General features: G+C 39.2%; 1 pseudogene; it reads left to right on the forward strand.

The window, feature by feature from the left end:
- The first annotated feature begins 1,626 nt into the window (after positions 1–1,626).
- Positions 1,627–11,808, forward strand: LOC122348205 (annotated as a pseudogene).
- Positions 11,809–22,253: the final 10,445 nt, after the last annotated feature.

Consider the following 22,253-nt stretch of genomic DNA (forward strand, 5'->3'; position numbering starts at 1 on the left):
AAAAATCTCTACGTATGTGTTTTTAGCCTGTCAATGGTTTTTGTTATGATTCATCAAGCTTTATGGAGAATACAAAAACTGTTTACAGACATTTTCTGAATATTGTGTTACTATATTTTAGATAGACTTATCCAAAATAGATTAAACGCATTATGCGATCTATTTTTGATAAAACTAAGCTTTATGTGACAGACAATTCATGATTAAATATTCTAAAAAGTTATTTGATTAGTTTAGGATAGCTTGTGTTCGGACGAGACATGCATTTGCCTTAATTGCTGCCGCGATCTGGTGTGTACTGTATGCTGTTTTTGGTCGTCTTATTTAGTCTGGCAGATTGTTTACAGAATGAGTCGCATGAAACCGTGTGAAAAAAAAGAAAGGTTATGGATAATCATGAATCTTATAAAAGAGAACGTGCCAAAATAAAGTGATTTAAGCACACTACCCGTGTTTAGCACTTGCTGGGCGTCCTCCGCAAATACTGTTAATGAACACCAGGTGGCGCCTGCGCTTCACGAAGCGCCTTCAAACTACTTGCTGTGAAGTTGTTCAAGAACGCGCAGCGGTACTCTTCCTCATGAATCGGTCTGTGATTTAGCAGGATGTTAAAACAATATATACGGCGATGTAAAATTATCTCATCAAAATGCGCCGACGGTGCTTACTTGACTAAAAAGCAGCTTGCGTCTGACCGAGCTGGCTTCTGACCTGACGTGCGCGCGCACATACCAGCGTTTTTTTTTTTATTTATTTTTTATTAATATTTATTTATTTCGCTGCGAAGAACGGAGAAGAGGGGAGGGGACCGCGAGGTGCGTATGAATTATTAATACGCTTTGCTTCACACCAGCACACGCACTCGGAGGGGGAAACACCCCGGTTCGGTTTCCAGCAGCACTGCCCCGGGAGGCTCGCGCGCCTTCGACGGAAAAACGAGCGTAAAAGCGCAAAATGTAGAAACTTAGAAATGTCAGATCACGTGCCCTCCGCAATAAGCGCCGAAGAGAAAAAGTGTCGCTTGACACAATTCAGATAATTTGAGGAGAAAAAATGAGAGAAGGTGAAGGGGATGTGGAGGCTCGTCTCTCCTCCTCTGACCTCCAAAACGGTGGCGCTCTGACGGCAGGGATCCGGCGCTAGTTTGGCGAAGGAGTCGCGGCGAGACTGTCGCTGACCTTGTGCTGGAAAGCCCTTCACGTCCTCCTCAAGCTACTTCACTGTCACTCTGCATCGAAAACGTGACGGTGCTTGTCTTTTCTTTTGGCTCTGCATTAACCGCACGTCGTTTTTATAATCAGTTTTTTTTTTTTTTTAACTCGGTAGATTTGAAACGAACATCAATCGGTTGAATCAAATCTGAGATGGTAACTGCGCGCTCTCACCGCGCGCGGGGCAGTTTATGAGTTTATAATTTTGAGCAGACAGAGCCAGACCAGTTGTGATCTCTCTCTGTGTAGGCGGATTTTTTCTTCTCTCTGTGAACGCCGTCGAATTTTCCTGATCTGTCTTACTGAATCATTGATCCGCTGGTATCGGTCCGGTATGCTCTGTCATCTCACACTGTGACATGGTAATTTTTAACATTACTGGAAGAAAAAAAACGAGGGATTATCACATTTGGACATGGAGACTCTGAGGAGCCTGGTTTTGCGCCCAATAAAGAGTGGACTGAAGCAAATAGCGGGGAAAACTCTGGGACACTTGTACAAGTAAGATGTTTTATCATTATAAAACCGAATCGTTCATTGACAAGTATTACATTTAGCGCACGCGTTCGTCTAGATGGAGAAAATGCGCCAGCTATAGCTGTACCACAGAGAAAGCGCGTTTTGCAGCTAGTTTAGTCTATTCGGTAACGAGTTTCCCCGGTCGGTTTTATGTCACGCCTCACGGAGACGTGAGGAAAATTATGTAATTCTGCATAATCTTGGGAGGAGGGAAAGAAGCACGCGAGTTTTCCTATCTTTGAAGGTTGTCATTGTAACCTGCGACTAAAATGCGTTTACGATTGAATAGTAATGGTTCCGTTAGAGGATTCTCGAGTGCGGCTTTTTTTAGAGACCGTATTCTGATACAGCACCCGCAAACAAGACCTCGATTGAATCCACACGGAAAATCGCTTTGCGTAATTATTTCACGTTCGTTTGATGCTCTATATATGAAGGGCGTCGAGTCATTTTGCATCGCAAAAACGTTATGAATATGTGAGATTAAAAAAAAAAAAGATCCAGCGTTCCGCCATCTGAACAAATTGTTCTTTCGAAATTGAAAGTGCCTTCCTCAAGTAGCCTACCTCATTTTAATAAATATTTATCCTCATCTTTTTTTTGTTTGCTTAGACATTTTGTAGTATTTTTCAAAAAAAAAAATCGCATTTTTTCTTCTGAGATGCATTTATCACGAAAAATGAATTTATCGTTATAGCACATTTAATGTGAGCTTTCAAGTGTTATACATGGCCTACAGAGGATCGGGAAATATAATTCATTTTATTCCGTCGCACTTGCTAATAAAAAGAAAATATATGCCTGAAATGAACATTGTTATTTTTGTAAAAATGATATATGTTTACATTTCTGATGCGCATTAATTTAGTCTCGACACAATGTGCAATTTCGATCATATTGTAAATAGCTGTATGCAAATAACTTTTTGTAGCTCTGTATAATAAGTGTGAGTGACGGTAAAGTTCGTGTGTCGGTGGACCTTAATACTGTGTGAATGTAAACAAGGTGAAGGTGAAGGAAATGCTGCATGTGGTACAGTGAGCTTTACAGCGGCACACTGAGACTATTTAGGAGTTTACATAAAAATCCTTTGTGTTGAAAAAACTAAAAATCTGTGGGTCGTTTTAATAATCATTGTCTAAATCTGTCCGTGCAACTTAGAACAGGCTAGCAGTGATGGATGTAAATGGAGTCAAAACTCTGACTAGGGCCTATTCTTTGTCTGAAGTAATAAAGGTAGATGGGGTTCCTGTTAACTGGCTCTTCTGGCCGCAATCGCTGTTAGTGTCCTGCCAGGAGTCTGACGCTTCTCTTCTGTCTGACGCAGAGCAAGTTAGAAAAGCGACAAAAACTCCGGCGAGAACATCGAACTGACTGAGGATGGACGGCCTGCCTCAGTCCAACGAGAAAAAGACACCTTGTGCGACTGCACGTGCTTGACTCCCGCGCCGCCAGCATCATCGCCATAATGAGCGGCCCGGTTCTGCATCTCCTTCGGTATTCGGTGCAACCCAGGCGTGGCCATAGTGAGCATGGTGAACAACAGCACCATTCACCTGAACGGGAAGATCATCATCAAAGAGGTTTGTGGCACGAGCGGGGTTTTATACGCTCGCTTCGGATTCGCGACACACCCTCACGAGCGTGAGAGTGCGCGCGCGCGCACGCACACACACACACACACACACACACACACACACACACACACACACACACAAAAAAACACACACACACAAACACACACACACAGAAGAACGCACACTGGCTACACTTCGCGTGGATACTAACAAATCGTGGAAAATAAAAAGGACACATTTTAAAAGAATACTGACTCGCGTTTGCTTGAAATAGACGTAGTGGATGCCACTGCTAGCTTGGAAAATATTGAAAACGAGCATGCTACTCATGCAAAAAAATTGACCTTGGTTACTTGAATGTCATCGGCCACAAATTGATTAACTCTTCAGCTGGAAAATAATCCTGGCGCTTTGTCATTTCATTTCTTTTGCTCAATAATCAATATATATTTTGGCTGCTGTTGCTTAAAAAGCACATCCTCTCCCTAAATATCGAACGCATATTATTATAGCCAACGTCTTATTTTAACTGAAATAGAGGGTTTTATAGAAACGTGTGCTTTCACGTTTAGCCTTTACATATTTTTCTGTTTCTCTCCATTAGAAGGCAAAATTCAACTGGGACCCGGAAACAGTTGGAATGATTCATTTGCCTGTTTTTCTTAAGTTATATTGTGACGCAAATCCTCGGAGGATACATCTCTTCTAGATTGGCGGCAAACAGGTAAACCCTGGAATTTAATAATTTATTTATTCAGATGATGATGATAATGATTTGGTCGTCGTCGTTGTTGTTAGCTCAGTAGTACAACAATAAATAATCGATCGCCTTTTTAAATTCCATTTGGTTTATAGAATTTCATAATAGAATAGATAATACAGGCCTATCTAATGTTAACGAAAAATTAAGAAAAAATAAAATAAAAAAATAAAATACAAACAATTCTATAATAATTTTTCGTTTTATTGGCGTATATGCTAATGTGAGTTTTATCTCAGTTTCTTGCGGATTTTTTTTTCGTCAGAAATGCAAACTGAGTCTTATAAATAGGCTATGAAAAATGACAGCTTTCATCCTACATTATTTCCAAACCGGTGTGTGCAGACGAAACACGCTACTTATCAGATTGCGCTACCTGCCGCGTTTACGTTTCTTTTTAAAGGTAGGTCTGGTCACGGGCAGGTCAATCTACCAGGGCTGCTGTTACTTCGTTTTTAATTTCAATGTTTTATTTTAATGTACAAGGATAATTAAAGAGGAGGCCTTGGTCACGCAAAGAAGATAATAAATATTTGAAATCATTTAAAATCGTGTAGCGGATGATTGGGGGCTTCTGACCGAATTCGCTGAGATCTACACGGTAAGTAGCTTGGCAAACCATGCTGTACACACGGTACGCTGGGAATATGCTTTCACGATTATTCATAGCGGCGAATGGATCTGTCTCTTCCTATTGGATTTGAAAAGGGGGAGGTGGGAGGAGCCAACTCAGCAGACGTTCGACCCAATGATTAATTATTTATGGTGCAAAAGTCTCTGTAAGGGTAACACGTTTCTTGTGGAAATACATGTACATAAATGCACTTTTTATGCATTATTACGGTTTATTTTGTCCCAAAAAAACGAAATAAAAGAGAAACGTCAAAAATCATGCTTTAAAGAATAAAGAATTGTAAAGAATAAAAGTGAGACATTGCTGTTGTAATTTTATTATCCTAATATAATAAAATATAAACATGATATATGAACATATTTTTATTCAAGCGTTCGAGGGGTAAAATGAAACAAATAAATCGGCACTTAGAGACAAAGCAGAGAGAGAGAGAGAGAGAGGAGAGAGAGAGAGAGTTCATTGCTATGGTTGATCGGCCTGCTTGTGTTTCCAGGGCAGAGTGAAGGCTGACCTGTCGTGAGTTGTAGGATTAGACTGTGGAGCGGGTCTGTGGGGCATTCTCCACCTGTTAATGAGATCCGGGGGGAAGTGTGTCTAATCTGCTCGATGAGGGGGCATGGCAACCAGCTCCTGGACATGTTGCCGAGGGCTTGGTCGCATTCTCATCTGTCACGCAACAATTTATCAAAAATAAAACTGCCACGTCGGTAGCTGAAAATGCGTTTACGCAATTTGTGCTCACGAAAAAACGTTTTTTATTTAACGGCTGGCCAATAATAAACGAACGTTATCAAGGAGCTGAAATTGAATTTTAGGCTGTTCTGTTAACTTCGGTAGGCGTCGTCAAATATTTGACTTGGATTGTCGTTGCTGAAATGATTCGAGTTCATTTTTTGAGCGTGATTGAGATCTAATAGAATCAGCGAGTCTCGCGCTGGAGAACTCCTCAATCCTATCAGCGAGAGAGAGAGGGGTCTTCAATCGATACAAGACCGGAGGACAACTGGACATAAACGGAAGGCCACTGTTCCTCTGTGGTCACAAAAGGCAACGAGCCTGATATTTTGAAAGCAGATATTTTGCTATAGATGCAACGCGCGTGAAGAAATCATCGAATCTTTTCTCTCAGCGATAAAAGGGCGTTTAACAAACACGTCAGCGCGCAACCAAAACAGCGCCTAGCTGAAACTCGGGGAATAATTAGATTCGGTTTACACAAGTCTCATTCTATCAACGAATGTCTGTATAACTCCAGCCATGTTTCCATCTGTTGTGCAGGGTTTTCGGCGCAGCTGCATTCTCCTCACATCCACGCTGAACATGTTCATCCCCTCGGCTGCACGTGTTCACTATGGCTGCGTCATATCTGTCAGGATATTACAGGGGCTCGTGGAGGCAGGAACGGGCCATTATCTCTCGTTCGTAAATGCTTGTTGGCGATAATACAACTAATAGTGATAATATTAAATCTAATGCCGTATCTCCTCAACAGGTTACTAACGTTTGGCCTCTTGCCTTGGTAGATATTTTAATAGAAAGAAGAAAAAACATTTGTGGGAATTCCTTTCTGGGAAAAGCCCAAAGCCCTGTAATAATCAGTTATGGCCTGGAGTGATATTTCTGTGAGAATAATGACCTAGGCTTTGTCCCTTAGTACAGCCGTATTGATCTGTAGAGGCGCTTTTATGTGTGTGTAGAATAGACTAGATCAACTTCTATCATGCCAACAGTGCATATTATTCTGCTCTTTTTTTAAATTATAAATTTGCATTTAAAGAGATTCATGCGATGTAGCCTTACTTTGCTTGCTGCTTAAGATTTTATCATTTGAAAAAGTTTAATTTTTTTTTTTTTTTGTGATAGGAGCTGATGTGTATTATTGTTGTTTTTCTAGGGTGTGACCTACCCAGCCTGTCATGGATCTGGAGTAAGTGGGCTCCCTCCACTGGAAAGAAGCCGCCTAGCCACAACCTCCTTCTTGTGGTAATCTTTGTTTTTTTAAAGCAAAACAGCACGCCACTGAATTATGAAGAAAACCAATTCCACTATATTTCATTTTATTACACCTTAGTTTCTTACTACTGTATGCACGCGTAAAATTTAAAGATACATTTGTTGTTTATACTAAAGTAATTCTATGAAACATTATTTATGTGCATGAACTAGATTTTGTTTTAATGCATATTCTGCAACAAATTTTAAGTCTTTTAGTCTTTTATCTTTCTGCCTCTCTTTTTCTTAAACTTAAACGCTCTTTCTCCTCTTCTGTAGGTTCCTATGCTGAGCTGTCATTGCCATGCCTTTAGCGGGATCTTGGCAGTACACAGGCTGGTCATCTGTTTTCACATGCCTATGGTGGTGTGTGTTTTTGCATGTACCCCATGAGCCATGGTTATGGTGCAAAACGTCATTGCAGGAGTATGCTTAACGGTCTCTGATATGTGTATTTTAGTAAGTGTGGTATGGATTAGCTCGCTGATGCTGAGTATTGATTTTTCCTCTGATGCCGCCAAGCGTGTCTATCTCTCTGTGCTGACACTGAATCTGCTTTGTCGCTGTGCCAACAACCGGCACGTGCTGTCTGGAAAAGCAATGAACTGGTAATCCATCGAAGAGGCATGAAGCTGGTCAGGTCAGCTCCAACTTCTCGCGTCCGCTTCTTTATGCCACATATTAAGATTAGTTTTAAGACTCAACGTTGTTTGCTCTCTTTAGGTCGCTTTGGAATCTCTTCTTGGTACATGTTCTGGATCTTAGTGTCGTGATGGAGAGTCTGTAGCTGAACATCCTACTACCACGCTTCGAAGAACGCTTGCTAGCATTGAAGAGAGAGGATCGCGCAGAGTGTTAAGCCGTTAGGTCCTGCAGCAGCGAGTGACCGCGTAAACATAATCGCGCCTCCAATCTTTTGACTGGCTATGCGTAACTCCGGAATATAAATAGGCTGATAATAAAGAAGAAAAAGGGCCGGATTGTAGGATCAAGTCCTTCTTTAAGAGATAAGCCGACCAATGGGATAACATCTCCCATGCAAACCTATAACTAAGGGACCTCACTTATATTTATCTATCATTTTAATGCCCATTTGTTGTTTATTCAAATTGACACAAAACTTACTTTACTTATGTGTATTATTCTGTATTTTGCTGTATATCTAGGTATAACAGGTTACCAAAAAGATTTGATCTTGATTTCGTGTATCTGTTGTTGATTGATGCAGATAAATACAGGCTTGCAGTTAAGGAAGTAAATGATCCTTCATGTGTCATCATCGAAGAGTGTGGCTCATTTTGATTCACAAAAGTCTGAAGTTACAAAGTAGTTTGATTTTACAAGAATACAAAGTAAATAAAAAAAAAATTAAACATGCACATAATAACAATAATCATAATAACAATAAGATAAATAGGTATCTATTTTAGAAAATAAGTATAGGTGAATTTTTCATTTTACTATTTACTTTAAGATTAAGAGCAATCCCTCTATTCTCTCTAATTTTTATTTTACAATTGTTGCTACAGCTTTCAAGGTTGCTAAGATTGATTTCAGTAATTTGTTATTTCTTAGGAGGGTAAATGAAAGCACTGGAGCAAATTTTGTCTGGATGTCCTAGAAAAATTAAAAGATAAAATGCATACTTTTTGGCAGGATCATACTACTTAAGTGAATAAAATTCTCGACATAATCTTTGAGGTAGATGATAATATTTGCAGTGTCACCACAGGTCACCGAAGTGTGTGATTTTGTTGTCATGGTGTTATATGAAGACATCCAATGAAACCAGTAAGGGCACATCAGGTCTTTTGTTGTAATTTTTCCATTAAATCTGCCATTTTGTCTCAGTGTAGATTCTTGGTGTATATGCTAATGCAATTTCAGGCATCATTAGAACTGGATAAAAGAATTAAAACTGTTAATGCAGAATCAAGACATAAACACTAAAATCGTTATTGCAATGGGGTTTTATTATGATAGTTCCCTTCCACATGTTGCAATAATCCTTTCTCTTTTGCAGAAATTCAAGACACCTTGAGGCAGTTTTTCAAGCATCCATGCCTGTCTATGTAATCATTGTTGCCAACTTCTGCAGGAGTGCTGGACTTTCTACCTGCTGCCCATCAGCCAGCCTGCATACTTTGAGGAGGTGTTTTGGCTTTGAGATTAGCAAGCAATTTCTAGTTTCACCTTTCATATTATGTGTGCACTGGAAATCATTGTATTTGCTTTATCAAATCTGGAAAATAAGTAAATATTAAGTCAAGCTTCTTATTTGGGTCTGAATCTGTTTTGTTGTCTAAGCTGTATATGATTTCTGGTCTATAATTCCAGTGTGCGCCAGTAAATGGGTGACCTTTGTCATTCCCTTGTCTGAAGAAATAGGTTGATGAATTATTCATTGTGAATAGTTCATAATGAACAATCTATTAATCACTTATTGGTGATTTCCAAGTCTCAGTCTCGATCTCCATTTTGCTCGCTTTCCTCACTTCCTACAGTTGTAAACTTCAACATGCGTCTTCACATCCGGTTACAGCATTAACACACTAAATGGGTGGAATGTTGCATGACAGTTTTGACAGGCAATTTATCAGATCTATCTGTAATTAAGAAAAGTATTTTATTTTGAAATTGGACATTTTTTTCTCTTTCTGTGATTCAACCACTTTTCTAAAATACAGACAACACATATACACAAATAATCAAATGTCAAAACATAAGAATAGTCTTTCAACCCCAACATTGGTCAATGGCTGATGTATCTATTCTGCAGTGTGTTTTTTAATAAGATCTCTTCTGGTGCCTGACGACTGCTGTCTTATTCAGGGTTGGCATGTTGTCAGCCCTGCTCCCATCTGGTGATGACCATTATCGCACTCCATTGGGGGACAGATAGCCGATTTCTCCGTAGCAAAAAAAAAAACATCCTGCTCTACTACCACGGTTCCTTGAAAATTACGAACTGTGGAGGGTGAGTGGAACTCCACCCCAAGAGCACTTACCAGAATGACACAGCTCCGATAATGACTGAATTCTTGTTTAAATCCATTTAAGCTAGGGTTTTGTAAGGAATGAAAGATTTTTCTTCATCCTAAATATAAACAGTCATAATAATTCTAACAATGTATGATGTAACTGTCCATTTTAGCTTTTAGATTGCTGGACTATCCACTGCTATTTATCTTTACAGGCTTTGGGATGGAGGCCACTCTGTTGTTGGTGCGTGGGTTAGCCTGAGAGTAAAGGAGTGCCATTTCTGGCTTTCTTAAAGGCTGTCGGTTTAGTGGGTTTGTAAGACAAAGTGGCAAGTCTTTAGGGAAACAATATGTCTGATTTCAGATTTTGCCTTGGCAAACCTTTTATGCACAACGGTGAGAAGAAAAAAATATTAAAAAGGAATCCATCCACAGCCAGGGAACACTGGAAATAATGGCTTATTTCTGACAAAATATCATGTCTTCCTCTTATCGCTTCAAAAACGCTCTTCTCCGCTTTCTGGGCAGCTTAAAAGAAGCCAAGTCGTTCTGCTGACTTCCTTTTTCAATAATTCATACACGCTCGTCCCCTGAGAGCAGGCAGCACATCTAGACAGGAGCACTCCAGTGAGGAGGGGCTGCAGACTCCTCCTGCCTCTACAAGATGGCTGCTCTCTTCTATTTTTGGGTTCAATCTCCAAATATAATGTTAGAGGTATGGAAAATCATGTCTACTCTAATGCAGAACTAAAATGTGCAGTTTACGCAAGAGGACTGCAGTGATTTTGGAAAAAATGTCATTCTGTGCTATTGATTTCACCTGAAGGACATTCACAGGAGTTGTCCATGTTTCACTCTTGCTGTGTGCTTAGGGTCATTAGTCCTGCTGGAAGGTGAATCTTCTGCCCAGGTTCTGAATAATCCAGACCAGGTATCTCTATATTTTGGTGCACTGAGCTCTGTCTTCTACCCTGATGAGTCTCTCAGCCCTGGCACTGAAAAATATCCCTACAGCATGAGACTGCTACCAGCACACTTCAGTGATTCAGGACACAGCTTCACTCAAAAAATATGATAATAGCGCATTTGCAAAAAGAATGGTTTTCAGTTAAATTTCAAATGTCCCAGATGAATATGTGGAATACTTATGCAAACATAAGCTGCTATTATGGTGTGTTTTAGCAATTAAATTAATTATATGTTATTTAAATAGAAAATACAGAATTTTTAATGTTTATTCTATTGTAGTTAATTTAGAAACCTGGTTTGTTGTAATTAATTCAGTACCAAAAGCAAAAGTGGTGATCTTTTACAAAGTTATCTGAAATCTGTCTGATGTTAATTTAATGTATACCTTTATTCCCATCAGGTTTCAATGTCAATCATTTAGACATTGCTCCTCGCTGCCATGCCAAAAATCCTCATGGGAATCTCTAATGGAGTGGGAACACTGTCAGGAATGGTGTGTGTCCTCTATAGTTGGAGCCATGACTAAAAACAAGGTGAGACACATTGGATTTTCCTGCTTTTTAGATGTCTATAAGAATGAATTATGTTTGGGCTTCTACATGGATTAGGAGTGGTGTTGGAAAACTGTGCAGTCGAAAATCATGGCAGATTTGTTATCTTGATTTTGCTTATTTGTTGTTCCAAAACTATATAACATCTTTTTATTTCTTATGAAGATTTCATGCATTTGATTTTCAAATCTCTCTGCCTACTTGTTGTACGTTGCCAAAAGTGCCTGGGGATTTACTGGTAGCATTGCTTCCATGTTTATACTGCGCATTATTCTCGCGGTCCCAGGATGCTTCTTTATGTCAATGAATTCCTGACAACTCTTTCTTCCTCTGTGACCTGAGAAGGAGTGGCAGTGGTGCTTTATCGCTTCCTGGTGCATTACGGCGGTAATCTTCTATGGCCTCTTCTGCCTCGGGGGAGGCAGCCGTGGGCAGATCCAGAACAGACCAGTGAAGAAAAGTGTGGTTTCATTGACGAAGACAGAGTTGGCTGAGGAATGGGGGGACACCACCCAGAGCTACGGGTGTTCTGGGGAGGTCCGGCTAAGACCTACGGGTGCACCACATACGCAGCTGACAACGAAGGCGGATGGGTCAAGGGATGGGATAAATGAGAGGAGTAATGTGACAGGAAGGTGTGATGAAGGGGGCTATGGATACAGAAGGGCGGGGTTACTCTAGACTCGTAAATACCACAGAAACAGACATACACACACGATGATACATAAACATTCAGTGGAGCAAAAAGCATTTGATGCACAAACATGGAAATGTATAAATTTCCATTGCATTAAATAACAAAATGCAAGTGCAATCTGTAAATACATCTGCGACTTGTCTTTGTGTCTTTTCTTTTAGTGGGTATATGGTGTGCTCTCATTTTGAAATGAAAGTATATGTATGTAGCTATACATTAAAATAGATATAAAATAATATATATGTGATATATCGTTATATAATCTAATATAGTACAACTTGTTTTTGTAAAACGTTTCATGTGTAAAAGGGAGCATTTTGTTATCTCATCTAATGCAAATGACATTTCCTACAACTTAAGTTAATTCAGATCTTTTAGAGCTACACGTACATAAGACAGCATAAATAAAAAAAAACATGCCTACACTGTAGGTTTTGTAGTGTCTGGGGAATGCAAGATGATCAATTGTAACAAAAAATAAAAATTGTTGTATGCTCTGTGCACAAATTGAAATTATCAAATCTTCTATATTTAAAATATGAATTTAAAATGGAGTCAATTATAATAAAGGAGATATTACATAATCAAAATTGGCAGACTGTAAATGTTGTATGTAATTAAAACAGAGTAAATCTTTATTTCAAGTGCAATCATGTGTGGCCATTGTGAAACCGAGCTTTTCACCCCCACTGTTCTGAGCCTTTGCAACATTACAGAGAAGCCTTGTAGAGTTGTCAGGCAAACCGCCTTCCCAGATCCGAGGCCCTGGAGCTACCCATGGAGAATCACTGCTGCAGAAAATTCCAACCAAGCAAACTGGTTTCCACTGTCGTTTTTTTGATTGTACTGAGAGAGCTGCATGTGCAAAGTAATTTAACAGCACAATGGAAGCAAATTTGTTTATACCTCATGATGTGTGTACCCGCCCATCAGAGAGAGCCATGTTTTGGAGGAGATTAAAGAGGACTTTGGTCTTTGACATACTGCAGAGAAAAAGCACAGTTTTTTTAGATTTAAGGAAATAAAAAGTAACAAAAGTGTTTCTTAAACTCAGCAGGGCTGTGTCAATCAGTATCCATATATATATATATATATATATATATATATATATATATATATATATATATATATACATTTTTGAATGAATGGTGCTGTCTGACCTGGTGTTTGTGTAATAGAGGAACCTAAAGGGGTCGGATTTAGATAATTGGAATCACAAGAGCAACAAGAAGCAAAAGCATTAGGTGCTAAGGCTACTGACTCTTAATTTCCATGCCATTGTTTGAACTCCATGCCATTTTGACATCTCAGAATGTTGGTTATGCATGGGTCAAAACTGTTTTTTTTTGTTTTGTTTTACAAATGTTGTTTTTACTTTACAAACTGTTACCATAGTGGGCCGCTTTGCACACTAACCAAAGGTAACCTCTAGTGAGATTTTAGCTGGGATGGGCAAGGTGTTTCAGCTTGAGAAAGCAAGGGAGAATCTGTGGAAAAGGGTCAGCATAGTCCCTAGCAGCAGGAGCAATAACCATAGTCTAATGTAAGCAAATAATAAATCTATGGTGGGGCTAGCATTTAGTAGTCACTCATTCAAAAATATGTAAACACGTTAGCACACGAACTGTAAACATTTTGGTTTAAGTGTTTTTGTGGGATGACAATTTAAAAAAGAAAGATTATACAGCTACTTACTGTTAAAATACATACACACACACACACACACATACATGCTAGTATATACATATATACATATATATATATATATATATACATATATAGAGATAGAGTATATATATATATATATATATAGAGTATATATATATATATATATATATATATATATAAGGAATGAAAATATATTTAGATTTAAAGAAGAGTCCAGCATAGCCTCTTTACAGTGTAAAGTTTGTCGCAAAGTGTCAGACCCACCCACCAGAAGAGAATGATTCTATGTCACTGCAGCAGGCTTCCTGTGTGAAACTCTTACCAGGGTCTCTCAGTCTGCATGCGGCCACACTTCTGTAGTCGTCCTGTGTGGTTGCCAGTGCTGCTTTTTTGAGAGTATGTTGGTCGCCGCCGAATCCTTTTGCGTTAATCCTCTCTTTGTCCTTCCCTTTGTTTCCTAATCTGTGTTTTATCTGGGGTTGTGAGAAGCGCTCCTGCCTCCTCTTTCTCCTCCTTTGCATTTTCCTCCTCTACTACTGTCGCAATATTCAGTGTGATACATAGGGTTGTGTAAAGTTGTATTCAAAATCTTCAAAAATGACAGTAATTTGCCTGATGATGTTGGGAGGTACCTTATTCTTGTTTCCTACCTAAGAGTGAACTGTGAATATAATGGCTTCCTTTGCTGTCTACTGTAAATGGAGAGGTATGTTGATGAAATTGAAATGTTTCTATATAGCTTCTTTTGGTATATAAAGATATAATAAAATGTACTTCAGCTGTGTTGTTTCACTGTGATTCCAAGTGGCTTTGGTAGGTACAAAGATTTGCAGCCAGTTTTGTAGAGATAGATAACAAATGTTGGTTTTGCTGCATTGTATCTGTCAGCATGCTCTTGTAAATCAGCATCTAAAAGTTTTTAGTCCCATAGCATTGGTCAACCATCACTTATATAGCAGCTCTCTGTACATTTTCCTTGCTCTAGCAAAATCAACATTAGGGTCTCGGGAGATCAGCACAACCTACTGATCACACAAACCTCCTAATGGAAACAAGAAGGGAGGCTGTAACTAGGAAGCTATTTAGAGGACATGTGTTCAGACTGGAGTCTCTCATCGGGTCCATCTTTCAATACAAACCTGCCTCCTCCCAGTGTTGTGTGCCATTACAAAACAAATCAACAAAATCCCTAAACTGAATACACACACACACATATTATTTTTAAATTGCTTTCTTCAAAACATTTCTCTGATTATTTTTCAGCGATTCTCACACTTCGATTGAAGGTTCTGGCAGTTCTCAAGATCCAGTCTCTCTTAAACTCCTCCTTCCATGTGCCTACTCTGCTCTGGATTGGTCTACCGCGCACAGTCTTAAATTAATATTGCCTGTGGGCAGGGTCGGGTTATAATTCATGATTTTAAATTTTCACATAAAAATAATATTTATTAATTCCATTTTGTTAATTAAACGTTATTCAAGTGTGTAAGGAATGAAATTCAGTTTCACTCATGCACTATTTTGATTAAGAACGCTTAGACCAGCCTGTTCTTTAAGATAAAAAACAACATAGCGCTCTCGCACAAACGGTGCTGCAGGTTCAGGAGCAGAAGCACATCCCGCAGAACACCACAGTAGAGAGAGGTGCAAATGACACGGCAGACGCTGGCCCCACTAGCCTTTGACCTTGGCAGGTTGCCTGGCGTTGATATCCATCTCTCCACCCATCTGTATGTTTGTGTGAAGGTAAAATGTAGCTCATAATGCGATAAATAATGGTTTGTAATGATGAGATTATGTTTGGCTATTGTAATATAATACAGCAGTAAAAAGATAATATTTGCATACTTGTGAGTTTCTCTATATGCCCGGTCACAGATATCCTCTCCACAACCTGGAACACAGCCGAGTGGCTCTGTGCATTCACATGTTAGGGCAGCTGTGCCAAGTTTCCTGTCTCCGCTGGAGGAACTGGCCACAGTCTGGATGATGTCCAGCCCTGCCCTTTCTCTCCAAGCATTGTGTAAGCTAAAGGCCACTGATAACCTTCCTTTCAGCTGGGATTTGTTGCCATCAGATTGACTGGAGGGAAAACACGTCTACACTCGGTGAACGGAATTGATAGCTTCTTGTCAATTGAGTGGACGGTAATTGCTAAGTGAGGTATATATCCTAACGCTAATGCATGAAAGATGCGCAGGTTACTATTTCAACATACCACCCTGATACTACAAGAATAGAACCACAAAAGGTGGACTAATATCTCAGTTTTAGTTAGTTAAACAGTTTTAATACTGTTACAAAACTTTTAAATAATAAATCCATTCGCTTCTATAATAGTCTATATGCTTTTCATTATTATTGTTTATATGAATGGATTCAAAAACAATCATTGTTAGTACAGTAATAAGTTTTCCTGAACAGAGTTAGCAGATTTCAAAGGAGCTACCTTTGCTAATTGGACAATAAAGATTTGTTCATTACCGTGACCCTATTACACGTGTTTGTTTGGCCTCCAGACACGAATCGTCACGATGTCCAGCAGATTGCAGTCCACACCCAATTCTCACTTGGTGTCTGTTCCAAGCCTCTCGTTATATCATCTAGTTTAACGTCACGCTGAGAATAAGAGATGAAAAGCGCACGCAGTATACTGTGCTGGCACAATTGAAGAATGCCGCACTGGGCATTATTTTTTGTATAAACTGTGGTTTTGCTGTTTACGTTTCCTGCTCGCAGGAGGCGCTTGTGCATCCACCAGTGGGGGGTGCAGGTGTTGCAGTGGTCTCTCGACGTGGAGGGTGGTGGCGACTGAATCACTCTCTTTGAGATGACAGGCCCGTGGCTGAGGGCCCTGGAAGGCTTGGGTATCAACCCATAAATATCTCCTGATCCTCGTGGACAGGGGCAGGTATATCCAGTGTTTGCCTGGGTTGGGAGAAGGAGGAGGGTGACGTCTATGTAACCTAATCTCATGGAGGGAGAAAACAGTGAATGAATGAGGCCCTCACATTAGGCAAACTGAGTAAGACTCCTCCCCCCAATCGCCCACTTCTGTATCCCCACTCAATTATTCCATGGTCATTAAAACTGCTCATTCCAGTAGAAGAGAATATACAAATGGAAAGAATTTTTATGGTGTCATTGCTTGGCGGTGCGATATGCAATGACGCTACTCCCTCAGTTCCAAACTGACAAGATCTCGCATAAAGTATGTAAAGCTGAGGGAGAATCATTTTCCACTCAGCTCCACCTGTAGAGACCACCTGACTGCAGGAGTGCAGGTGGGTGTTGCGTAGCCCTGGGTGGGTTTTTATGTCAGTGCTGCATGCTGACATCCCATAATTCACTCTTGTAATTAAAAGATCCACATCATGTCTAGGTGCTGGAAGAGGAAATCTTGTGGGGTGGGGAAAGTCTTGCTTGTGAGACACAAGGGTGCTTTCATTATAGCTGCTGAGAAATTCATGCGAATTCATGAAGATGCATAAAATGATAACAATCGTGTAAATAGAAATACATATGTGTCTCTATATATTAGCGTAAAATAATAATGATTTATTATTAAATCATGGTTAAAGACAAAGATATCTGAAATCCACGAAATGCACATTTATTCGAATTATTAAGCGTTTGGTATAGCATTATTTTCCAGAGAAATAGTTATGGAAACATAACACATGATTCATTGATCAGATTATTGACAACTGGAAGTGGGCAGGATCATAGAGATTAAAGGTGCAGTATGCACATTGCCAACTAGTGGCTGAGGTTCTGCAATTCCATCCTGATCTCAAACACATTATACCTACTTCTTCTGTAGATGAAAATGGACTACAACATTCACATAGATGCATTTAGTCAGATTAGGATTGGTAATGCTCCTCTGGCAAAATGATTTTTACACTTCCAAAACATATTTATGTTCAAACAACTTGTTTTGCATCCAATGACCCTTTCTACAAAATGCAAATTTACAAGAATCCAAATACTTAAAACTACTATTTTATATATATATATATATATATATATATATATATATATATATATATATATATATATATATATATATTTATATATATATATACACACATACACACACACACACACACACAATATACATACACACACACACATAAATGAGCATAACAATTAAAAAGTCAATGTATCATGGAGGATAAACCCACATGTAGGCCTCACCATCATAAGGAATGACAGAGTGAGTGATGAGAGAGAAATATTTCACTGAAAGACTCAGGGAGAAGCCTGACCTTTGTAGGGAAAGCCAGTCCACAATGAGACGCATCCCACAGAGGGGCAGGACACATCCAGAGGAAGTACATAGAAATGGACATTATGTTGTGTGATGTGTTATCTTCAGCACTGTACACCTTATATGCTTATTGCACTGTTGTATAATTCCCTTTAGTGTTTCGACAGCATTGTAAAACCGCAGATGTGCACTAAATATTTAATAGTGTTTCCACACTAGAGTAAATATTAACATATGTTAGAGAACTTGTTCTTGTAAATCACAGAATCAGCAAAAATTAAATAACAGGAGAGAATTAGAACCAATTAGTGGGGAGCTATCTCCTTGTGTGTAAGGAGCCCATGTGTGTGTGTGCATGTGTGTGTGTGTGTGTGTGTGTGTGTGTGTCAATGTTGCCAGACTGAGCTTTATTTACTTAGCTCACAATACTCTTCACCAGATGGGGAACCAACAGAGTGAGGGGGAAAAGTGAGAGAAAGACAGAGAGAGAGAGAGAGAGAGAGAGAGGAGAGGAAACGGGAGGGAAAGAGAGGGAGTGGGAGGTGTGTCCCATACTCACAGCTATGAGGAGTCCTTTGTTCCCATCAGACCCTAGCGCACAGGGTGACACAGTGGCTGGCTGTGTAAAATCTCACTGGAAAAGAGAGAGAGACACGCAGGCCTCGGAGGGCTTTGAGATCCTAATAAGACGTAAAATAGACTTGGCCACATAGCACAGAGGGATTCCTGTCAAATATGCATGTTCAGGAAACATCAGGAGAAAAAGGGACTTTATCAGGATCAAAATAAAAAAAGAGGAAACTGAAAATGGTTTTCAAGAGAGAGATAGAGAAAAAAAAAATACATATACATACATATACATATACATACATATATACATATATATATATATATATATATATATATATGTATATATATATATATATATATACACACACACACACATACCTGTATATATATATATATATTTATATATTCTCTATGTGTATGTTTAGTTTGTTTTCTCACCCACTGCTGCATTAATATAGATACACAAACACATGGTGCACTGGCTCCCAGCTCACGGCCTGATTATTGATTCTACCTCATGTGTAGACACCTCCTCTGCAGATTTGATTAGTCACACAGAGGTGACAGAGGAAGTAAAGCTTCCCAGATTAGACAGGAGCATACAGAGAGAAGGGGGAGAGAGAAGACAGGTTGAGATAGAGGAAGTGAAAGAAAATAAAAGCAAACTTCCTCTCAACACTTTCTTTGTATGTGCCTTATTGGAGTGATACTTGAGGATCTTGTTGTGCCTTGAATTGAGCTGCATGTATTCATTTATTTGAATATGCTGTCATGATGCATTTAATGCTTTAGTATGTTTTATGTGAAGTAAGAGGATCAAGCATTGTGGCACCTGCTGGTTTGATTTGATGTCATTATTAATTACTTCATGGCACTTTGCTGTCTAATGCACTGGGATGAACTGACTAACCATTTCTGGGTTAATGTGTCTAATTGCTGTGGATAATAGTGACAGCAAAAAAATACAATTTTTTTTTTTTTTTTTTTTTTTTTCACTGCATTTTCCAACATGTTGGCTAGTATGTTTTGCAGGTATGTTGATTACACACCCTGCAGCTAAAAGTGAAAATAAATTCCCAAGCAGTGAGCACAGATCTCAAAAGCTCTGGGAGAGTGCTTGAGTTAATAATTTCCTCTTTTTATGACTCTAACACGGTCACAAAAACATAGAAATTCAGCAAAGAATACCACCAAGATGGGGTTAGATACTGCATTTGTTAACTACTTCTGCAATGGGGATCTTAGCACCAGATTTGGAAAGAGCCAGCTAAGTGTGGGATAGATTGGCAGTGGTTTGAGCAAAAATAAAATTTTGAGCTAAAAAGTCAAGAGTCCAAGCAGCCACATGTTCAAATGGATATGTCTGTTGTGGAAATGCTGATTTTAAAAGTACTTCATTTTCAGAGGACCTCTGTTTTAAATGAACTCTGTGGGAGCATCAAATGATCAGATTTTATGAAACAGCAAAAACTGTACTGAAATGCAAATACTGGCATATGTTTGGTGGCTGAATATTCATAACATTTGATATCATGCAAAGTATTCCTCTTTATAAAGGATCTACTGATTTACGCTTACAAGCTATCAGAATTTCATCCCACACGTTGCTCCAATAAATATCAGTAGCTGCATCGAATTGTACAATTATTTCATTCAGAGGCCTACATATACAAAAAAAAAAAAAAAGGCTATATGTGTCCTGGAGAATACTGAAATCTGAGTCTTTGTTTTGCAGCATGCTTTCTACTAAAACTTACGTTTTATTAATATAGGTCATCTGTCTGCCCTTCACTCTCTTACCATCATCTGTCTATCACTGTACATATAGGTGACTCACACGGCACAGAGCGATGTTGTTGGTGTGACTCATTAGCACACTTGCTCTCTCTTCGGTACACGCTGTTTTTCTGGCCAGTTGTTCAGTGCACTACACTCCATTCCTGTTTCTATATTCTATTGTTTTGATCATCTTTCCATTCCAGTATCTTGTGCACGGATGTTCACAGCACTTTCTATCCCAGTCACCCATTCCTTCACAGACAGACTGACCATGGGTTAATTTTCTGGCCACACTATTTCAGTATACAGCAGTCTGGATGAACTAGCTAACTGTCACTCCGAAGTAAAGAACAACAAAGAGGCAGTGAGAAACAGATTGAGGACAAACAGACAGAAAGAAAGATAAATGTGAGAGAGAAAGGGCTGAAAGAAAGACAGCTGATAAGACTTAACTGATCAAAGTAGGCCATGCTCCTCTGAGAGAGACAAAATGCATTATTGTCTAACATGACATACATACATGTTACTTCATACTCTGAGACCAACAGATAGATAGGAGGTGATACATAAACAGGTTTATGTTTGTTTTGTACAAGATCCTGTTGGTCTTTTTCCTCTAATGGAACTGACATACACACTTCCTCAAACAGATATAGGATATTTCCATTGATTTTTATAATTATTGTAATATCTCTCAAGCAAAATGTTGCCTGTCTATCAAGGCTGGGTGTTAAGAGTATGCCCATGGCTAAAAGGTTCATGTGATGAGTCATCTGAACCTGAGACACTTACACCTGTTTCCGCAGCCACACCCAAGAGATATAGTCCTCCCCTCATCTAATGAACAGCCTGGGCGTCACAGAGAGCTGTAGTACAACCTGCACCTAGTTTTCTGCATGGTCAAATGTAAGAGAACTAAAAGAAAACATGGATGCAGGCGAAACTTGAGAAAGTGTATATCAAATTCATGCAGCAAGTAGTGTAGTTCCTCCACTTAATTTCTCCTCAAGGTTAAGTATTCTGAAAAGTGAGAACTTGACGCATACTTATGACGTGCAGTCGTTATCAGTATTCTAGCTCACCACCAACTCGCCACTGAACGAATGAAATTAACATGCTCTCTTCCTATACTAGCCCATCAACACTGTGGAATGTGTTGCAATAACACTGAGCGCTGCTGTGTTAAATACACTCACATCTGCTGTCTCCTAAAAACCCATTATAGCACACTGCAGACAAAAGCCAGAAAGACAGATAGATAGATAGATAGATAGAGGAGATAGATAGATAGATAGACTTGAAAATGTATCTGAAAGAGAGACACAGAGAGTATTTCATTTACATCGTATTCTTTATGAGATGTCATTCCAGACAAACAATATCCGCTCATTTTGGTTTTCCATTTATCTTTTCGCTCTCAGGCTGTAGGCTTTTCTCTGAATCTTGAGAGCAGAGAAGGGTTGCCAGAGACAGTAGGGTGAGATGCTTGTAGGTAAAAGGCTGGAAATGTGGTCGCCATGGAATATTTTGTAAACTAGAGAAAATCAATGTATTAGCTTAGACTGTGCAGCAAAGAGTACAAATGTGGAGAAGCACCGTGTGTGCGTGGTAAAAGAAAGAGCTGGTAAGGGACAGTGATCATTCTGAGCAAACCAACAATAATTATAAAAGGTGGCCATCTGTTTTGCTTAACGGAGTGCTTATATATATATGAAATGAACTGCCGAAGTTTGGGATATCATTGTTACAGACCTGATGATGTGGATGATGGAATGCTGATAATGCACTGATAGTTGTCTCCATCATGCTAATTACATTACAGGTACACTTGATCTCTACCGCTCACTGTAGTAATCATAATATTAAAAATACACATTGAGCGGAGAGCGAAAGAAAGAAAGAAAGTGGAGGATGCTGCACTGTGACCACAGGGATCAGAAGAATGCGTTCCTGCTTCGTGTTTGTTGTTCTGGTGCATATCTTTATATACGTTAATATATAATTAAATATCATATAACATCAGTACCTATTCACGCAACCGGAAAATCAAATCTAACTACAGTGATATGGAT

Source organism: Puntigrus tetrazona, chromosome 7 (genome assembly GCF_018831695.1).
Source record: "Puntigrus tetrazona isolate hp1 chromosome 7, ASM1883169v1, whole genome shotgun sequence".
In the NCBI taxonomy this organism is placed as follows: Eukaryota; Metazoa; Chordata; class Actinopteri; order Cypriniformes; family Cyprinidae; genus Puntigrus; species Puntigrus tetrazona.